An 8,075-nucleotide genomic window follows, 5' to 3' on the forward strand; every position below is an offset into this window, starting at 1 on the left:
CAAACAGGTGGTGAGTGTCCATCCTTTTCTTGTGGCCTTTTCCATGATTCGGCGTATTATGAATACCTGATCTATGGTGGATTTTCCAGGCCTAAAGCTACACTGATAAGGTCCAATCAGTTCGTTGACGGTCAAGCTCTTACTCACGTATTTTGGCCGCTCTCTTCTTATTGCGGCAAATGCGTCTCGTTTTCCTCTTTAGTTCCCTATAATTGTTCCACATGGCTCGCTTTGCACCCGATCGCAGCGTGGCGCTGTAGGCGGCATATTTTTCTCTCCAACTTTCTAACACTCCTTATCGTACCAGGCTCGCAGAAATCCGACTACTTCTTCGGCGGCGGTGCTGCACAGAGGCAGGTGCGTATTTTGGCTGCAACAGGAAAGTGATCTGGGTCTATGTTTGGTTCTTGGAGTGTACGTACGTCTAAAACACTGGAAACGTGGTTTCTCGTTTTTCGATGCAGAGATATCCATGTAGCTTGATAGATCTTTTTATGCAGGAACCAAGTACTACATTACACTATATTTCGGGCCCGGCGAAGTCGATTAGCCTCTGTCCGTTATCGTTTCGCAGTGGAGGTCGATTTTGATATAATGGCGGGGGCAGCGCTTGTATGAGCGCTCCAGTGAGATGCTGTAGAAGCTCGCTTTGATGCGGATTGTGGCTAGACGTTCGTCCACCTGGGTGAACGACAGTACTCGGCGACGGAGTCTCTCTCCCACCACAAATCCAACACCGAATTTGCGCTCCTTCACATGGCAGCAATAGTAGACGTCGCAAGATTCCAGGCATTTCTTGCCTTGTCCCGTCCAGTCACATAGTTTTAAGCCCAGTACATAGTCATTAAGATTATTATTATTATTAATTTGGTTGTTTTGAAGGCATCAGTATAGTGTCAATGATTTTCATGAGGCTTAATTATGAGATCTTTGATGTAGCTTAGAGTTCCCACTTATTTGGCACTTCAATAGACTCAGTTCGAATTTTACGCTTTACAGACCTTCAGGTTGCCTACTAAAAAGTATTTTGTTACCTCAAACGCTGCGGTATTCTTATCAGTTCGAATCTGCTTATTCCATTTGGTAACTCTTTTCAGCCGCCATTTACAAAATGGCCCCAGTTAATTGCTGCCCTTGTTATTACTAGAAAACAATGCAACAATCCTAGACAATTCTAGAAAAGGTACGAGCAAACTCCAAGGCATTTAGGACAGACCTTTATTTGGTGTCCGCGCTCGATTTCGACAATTATCCGCTACCATAGTATTGAAAAGATTTCTTCGTTTAAATTTTACCTTAGACAGACAAACAACCTGAGTTACCCACTGCAACCTACGGATCTCCTTTTCTTCCTCTTGGAGCCGTCAGTATGGAAAATTATTACCGAGAACCAAATAGTGTGTCAGTATTTGCCCGTTTTTCTCTGTTAAAGAATTTACGAAGTAGGCTTTGGGGTTTAGGAAAGGGTATTGTTTTGCCAACCTTCTGAACAAATATGACCGGCAAGCCGATTATCGTTCCACAATGTGGTCGAGACATCGCTCTCATTGCTGCCCTTTGGATCGCATCGACGTAGCGGTGGACATAATCGGTGAATATATCGCACACTAAATCAAAAACCGGCACAACTCAAAATATCCTAAATGTTCAGGAGAGGCAGACAACTGTTGACGCTGTGCAATTGATGCAAGCAAAACTAAAAAGTTTTAGTAGTATTTTTCCTGTTAAAGAAGATAGTGATGAGGAAGAAATTTTCGCGGACGTTGGGTATACGGTCTGTGAACTGTTTTATGGAAAAAAATAAATTTTGACCAATTTTGAGTTGTGCCGGTTTTTTATTTAGGGTGCGATATGACCTTAAATCTAGAGTAAAAGCATAAACAGACGGCAGCGTTGATCCGGATCAACTCGGGAATTAACTGCAGTTGATCCGAATTAAGTCAGAGTTAATCCGGATCAACGCTGCCGTCGGTTTAAGTTTTAAGACACCTTTCCGCTTTATGAATTTATCAGGGAAAATGAAAACCTTTCGGACATCCAGGCTTAGAAATTCATCAATAGGGCTCTAGCTCAAGGATATTTACTATCCAAAATGATTCCGCATAAAAATGTTATGATGAAAAAAATGCACGTTAGGGCAATTGCTGTCCAGTCAAGCTCATGAACTACATCGATTTGAGGTGAAGCATTTTGATGGGTCCACAAAAATTAAAAAATTTTGTGGTTACCTTAGTGAGGTGATAACTTTTTTTTATTTCTAATGCTGAATTTTCACTAGGCATTAAATGGCAAAAAGACAAAGTACAAAGTCGGGCATTAAAATCGTGTCATTACATGAAAAAATGCTCATTAAGTTCATTTCCACATGTCATTTTTTTTTAAATTGTATACATTTTTTGTCATTTCAATGCCTAGTGGAAATTCGGCATAAGAGATTTAAAACACAGTGGAACCTGCCAGTGGAACGGAAACCCGCTTCAGAAAAACTTGTATTGGTATCAGTATGCATTTTCATTTTGCTTAGCATAACACTCGTAGTTAGTTTAACGATTCAATAACTGAATTTACTCTTGCTCTTCCATTTTATCTAAATAACCCTTCTATCACCTTAACTGGCCATAATAACTTTTACATCTGTGCACAAAAACTCATTACTTTCTGTATATGAAATGTATGTATGTATGTATATCAAACCATTTGACAAAAAGCCTTCAACCAATTTAGGGGGCCCACAAGCAAAAATTACACACGAAACCCGCCAAAGCAAAAAAGAAAAACAAATACAAAAACCAAACGAGCAAGTAATTCTCCACAAATTCATTTCCTAATTGCAGCTCAGTGATGACACCAGGCAGCCGCCACAATTCAGCAGTCACTTTAAACGACACCACAAGCAACCTAAGTATCTGCAAGCGTGCCAGTGTACAGCTGCCAAGCAACAACAGCAGCGACAAGTACAAATGTGCCAAAGCCAAAAAGCAATGCCAACCAACCGACTGTAATGGCAATGGCAACCACGAGTGCAGCAGAACACTGTGTGGCCAACAAGCCAAGTTGAAGCTGACTGAGTAGCCTCCACCAACGTTTTGCTAAAGGATTTGGTTGCAAAGTTTACGCTGTTAGCTGATTTCAACGAAATTCGTAGCAGGCATGAGATGAGTTCGAATTGAATAGAGTGGAATAACCATAACAATAAAGGCAATAATTCCCGATAATAAATTAACTGAAATTCACTTACACGTATTGCGGTGCGGTGTGGCAGGCGGTGGGCGGGGGGGAGTGCTGGTGGCAGCTATCAAGGCGATTGGGTGGACAAATAAATATGTATGAAACTGCACGAAGGCTGTTGGAAACGTAGAGCTGGTGCCAACGAGCGGGCATAAAAGGGAGGGCGCGCCGCAGCAGCAGCAGCATGGTTGCTGACGTCGAGCGGGAGGGAAGTTGCAGAAAATTAATAAAAATAAATTGAGTTGTCAAAAATGATATCCCAAATAAATTCCACAGTGAGTAATCGTTTGGAGCAGAGCAAGTGCTGGCTGTAGCACCGAATGTAACTGTAGAAGTGGCTATAGGGGAGCAGGGCTGCCACCACCCACTTAATGGCGTGGATAGGACAGAGGAGCAAGAGATGTGGCTGATGATGTGAAATTAAATTTTTTGCTATGCTTCTCACTTTGGCTTGTGTAGAGAGCTTGTGCAAAGGGGAAGAGAGAGCGAGAGCGCAAGTAAGCTTTGCTGTAGTAGCAAATATATTTTATGGGGGGCAGGAATCAGAAACAAAAAAGGAAAAAAAGAAAAATAATAATACAAAAAGAAAGCACAAAAAATAGCAACAACAACAACAATGCCTTCAGCTGAAAATGAAAACATTCGTTTGCGAGGAGCGCAAAAAAATCAACCTCAAATGGCTGTAATAAAATAAAGTAGTCAGGATGCCAGATAAAGAGAAAGTATCAAGAAAAAATGATACAAAAGCGGTGTGGCAAGGACAACTACAACAACAACAACAATTGATGTAGGAACATTAATAGTGCCTTAAGGAGGAAAGGAGGGCGTAGCAGTACACAACAGCGAGGTGCATGGAATTGGAAGCTGTCAGATGAAGGAGGCGAGGGGCGCAAGGAGGACGAGGAAGGCATGGAAAGCAAGGAAAATGAGCTAAAGGCAGTCAATGAAAATTCGATTTTCACAAAGGCAGCAAGCGATAGGAAAAAAAAATCTGATAAAATTAGGATATAGGGAAAGGGAAGGGAAGGGAAGCGTTGGCGCCCCAAAGAAAACGCTGAGCTGGCGAGAGCGCAAGATATTCGCTGTCTTTGCAAAAATTTTCAAGATTTTGTCTGTGTGCGTAGCACAGGCACCACCAGCGAGTAGTAGTGCTAAAAAAAAACCCAATGCAAACAACAACAAAGGCGCTAAAGAGAGTAAGCGCAGACGCATCGCCACGGCACACGCGCTACAAATAGCGGGAAATTTTTGATTGGCATAGGGGAAATGTGAACGCTAAGGACAGCCCCATAAAAGCACACAAAGCAATAAACAAACACAAACACCCTCAAAGGCACACACACATACTCCTAACTATGTAGTGAACTCATCCCCTAAGCTCAGTGAATAGCAATTGCAGCGGCAGCACCACCATCAGCAGTAAAAGCGGAGCTGGCAGCATACATTAAGGCGCCGCGCCCAGCCCTCTTGCCGCATTTATGTACATACATATGTACATACGTACGTGCGTTGTGCTTTGCTGCAGCGCCGCGTGCGATCCTCAGTCGGCATGCCACACATAGTTGCCACAGAAAGCTGAGCCACTAGTCATCAAGCGCTGCTACAGTTCCAGCAGCCTTTTATAATCGCTGTCCGTATTTGTTGTCACAGTGCCGTCGCGTGTCGTCGCCGCCGCCGCGTCATCCACAGCAGCCGCCGCTAGCCAACAGTCAGCCAGTCGCAAAACATAATCAATTCAAATTAGAGCAACGGCAACGAATCGCATTAGATCATTCGTTAGCGAACAGTAAGCGTGTAAGCACGCGTAACGGTATTAGCCGGTTAAAAAATTGTTTTGCTCAAGTAGCGTTTTGATTGCTTAATTTTGCGTGTAGCCGTGTGTGGCAAGTGTGGCAAGAAAACGCTGAAAATTCATGCGATTTGTGCAGAAAAAAAGTCAATGAAAAAAACTTCGCAAAATATTACAGGAATTTTGGGTAAAACTTAGTTTTTGGAAGTAAACTTTAACCACCCAAAAAATTTTAAAAACTAAAAAATTATTTAAAAAGTTTTCACAACGAAAAGTTATTAGACGAACCAAAGCAAAGGGACATCAAAAAAAGATAAATTTTGTTAAACAAATTTTTTCTTGAAATTCAACAAATTATGTAAAATAAAAAAAAACTTAAAACTTAAAATTTAAATTTTCAATGTAAAAATTTAAAATAAAAAACTTCTTCATCAAAATCTAAATAATTTGCTAATAATTTGAGTTCCGACAAAAACTAAAAAAAAAAATGAAAAAATTAGTTTCTTAATCAAGTTAAAGCGAAAGTGCGAAATTTTTGGATTTTCAAGTTTTTTTATGTGTAAAATTAAAAAAAAAAAGTAAATTGCCTACACTTTTTCAAAAATTAAATATTTTTTAATTTGAGAAAGTTAAAAACTAAAACAAACAATATTAAAAAAATTTTTACACAGATAATTAATACTGTGAAATATTTACTTGACAAAAACTACACAAAAAAACTAAAACCAAAAAAAAAAGTTTTATAAAAAAATTTACCACGGAAAATTAAAATATGTACTTACTTGGCAAAAATTGCACAAAAACGCCTAAAACTTCCATTCAAGAAAAAGCTTAAGAATTTTCTTCCCCGCACACTTTTTCACAGACTCTTTTCACTTCTTCTCAACTTTCGAAAATTGCGCACCACAAAATCTGCAAGAAACATTGGACTCCTAAACTTAACCCCAAACCTCGTTTCTACCGTTGCAAGTGCTTCAATCAACGCTGCTGCTGGCCGCATATGCACCACACAAACTTCATATAAACTCCACCTGCGCAGCTGCCACAAAAGTTTTAACTTTACCTGCATCGACAGTATCGAAAGCATACGTTTGTGTATCAGTTTACCGTTACTCTATAAAAAAAAAAAACAAAAAAAAAAACGAAGAAACTTTCAAATAGCTACGCTACACTGCTATTTTGTTGTTGTTGTTGTTGTATGCGAAACACGCGCGCATCAAAGTTGAAAAGTGCATGGATGCCACACTTTTTGCTGGTATTTAAACTAAACTGAAACTGAAACTAAATTACACGTACATATTTACCTGTGCGTGTATGTGTGGATTTCTGCTACATACAACAGTTTTAGTGTATTTTTCCTTTGTATGCCTGCTCGTTGCAATCACTCATCCACTCACCTGCGTTTAGTGCGAGCATTCTTCCACTTCCGCTGCCTTGCGCTGTCTGTGCTAAGCGCGCTGCCTATTTTGTGGATAATTAAGCGCGTAATTGTGCGGCACTAAAACTTTTTTTGCTGCTGCTAAAAAGGACGTGATTTATACACCGCTGCGAGGAAGTGTTTACACATACCTACACTCCAACATATGTACATACATATGTGCATGGAAACACAACAAAGATTTGTATAGTCGCCCAATAAAAATAAAATCATTGTTTGCAGTGAAATTAAATTGCTCGTGCGTGAGAGTTGGAAAAGTTTATGAAGTAAAATAAAAAAAAAAAACGGGATATCGTTCAAGTACTTGTTTATAACTGAAAAGTGCTAAGCAAACAGATACGACTGTTGTAGACTCTTCTAACACTTACATAAGTGCTTAATGTGTCTAGCGGGTTGCTGGCTACTGCGAAGCAATTAAGGAAAACGAAAACCAATTAAAACATAACTAAATTCCATATCACAGGAGTGCAATTTTTTTGTGTCAACTTCAGCTTTCATTTCTCGAAGCACGCGTGGACGGGTTTCCAACCCGCCAAATAATTGTCGCCAAAATTTTCACAGACGGAAATAAGGTAAATATAATTAAGATAGATTAACTAAAGAACAACAGAAATTTTTTTAAGGAAAAAATTTTTCAACCATGAAGTAAATTTCGTTTAGCTGCCGTGGTCCGAATTGCATAAAATTCAAAACAAATAAAATGAGGGGGTATGCGTTAAAAAAAAACCCCAGGTTTTTTGGGATAGTCTAATCTACATATGTTGCAAAAGGGCTGGCATTATACATACAAACACACATAGCGCTGAATTTTAAATATAAATACTTTAAAGTTATTGCCGCCAACAGTGACATGAAGTACCTTGTTTTGCCCTCGTTTACCTCTACAAACACATACTGTAGTCCTTCCTTTAAATTGGAGAACTCCGCACTTAGAGATTTAGTATTGAGTCAGTCAATGCTACACTCTAAAAAGTGCATGTAAAACTACTACTGAAAAGTGTTTATTTCTCAACCATAATGTGTGTAAATAGACACATTAGATGTTCAAGATTGGGTTTTAAACATGAAATGCTTAAACTTGGAAACAATTTGAACGTAAAAATACATTCTCTACTAATAATAAACATTAAGTGCCCATATTTAATCAATTTTAAACATTTTATGTGTAAAACAGTGTAGTTTTTGAACACTTTGTGTTTAGAATTCCACAATATAATTTGAATGTTTTCCTACGCACAAATATTGAATACAAAAGTAAACATGAAGTGTTTGAAAAAAATAAAAAATCAAAGTGTGCCATGTTTCGCTGTCAAACTATATGAACACATTAATTAAAATTTTCTTGCGTCCGGGTATTGTCACAATATTTGTACCATATTCGTAGTTAATTTATCAGCATTTTTATATGTTAAACAGTATTTTGAAAACTGCGTTTCTTAGAGTAAATATTATTTGATAATTATGAATACATTTAAGTGTACTGTGTGCAGTTTAAACTTAAACATATTGGTGTCGTATCAGAAGCATATGTATGTGCATAAGTCAAGAAAAAATGCAAGTTTTAAATGCCTATAGCAAAATTGTAATAAAATATTTGCAAGCTATTGTCTCTATAAAATT

The 8,075-nt window shown here is 38.7% G+C and overlaps 1 protein-coding gene across 1 annotated transcript in view; it reads left to right on the top strand.

Moving 5' to 3' along the window:
• The first annotated feature begins 6,254 nt into the window (after positions 1–6,254).
• LOC118740883 (homeobox protein unc-4 homolog) overlaps positions 6,255–8,075 on the top strand; it is a 126,674-nt gene continuing 124,853 nt past the window's right edge. The window contains exon 1 of the mRNA XM_036472620.1: positions 6,255–7,027. The gene's annotated coding sequence lies outside the window, so the exon portion shown is untranslated. The remainder of the gene's footprint in view (positions 7,028–8,075) is intronic.

This window comes from Rhagoletis pomonella, unplaced genomic scaffold, assembly GCF_013731165.1.
Source record: "Rhagoletis pomonella isolate Grant_MI unplaced genomic scaffold, Rhpom_1.0 Rhpom_scaffold_00006, whole genome shotgun sequence".
In the NCBI taxonomy this organism is placed as follows: domain Eukaryota; kingdom Metazoa; phylum Arthropoda; class Insecta; order Diptera; family Tephritidae; genus Rhagoletis; species Rhagoletis pomonella.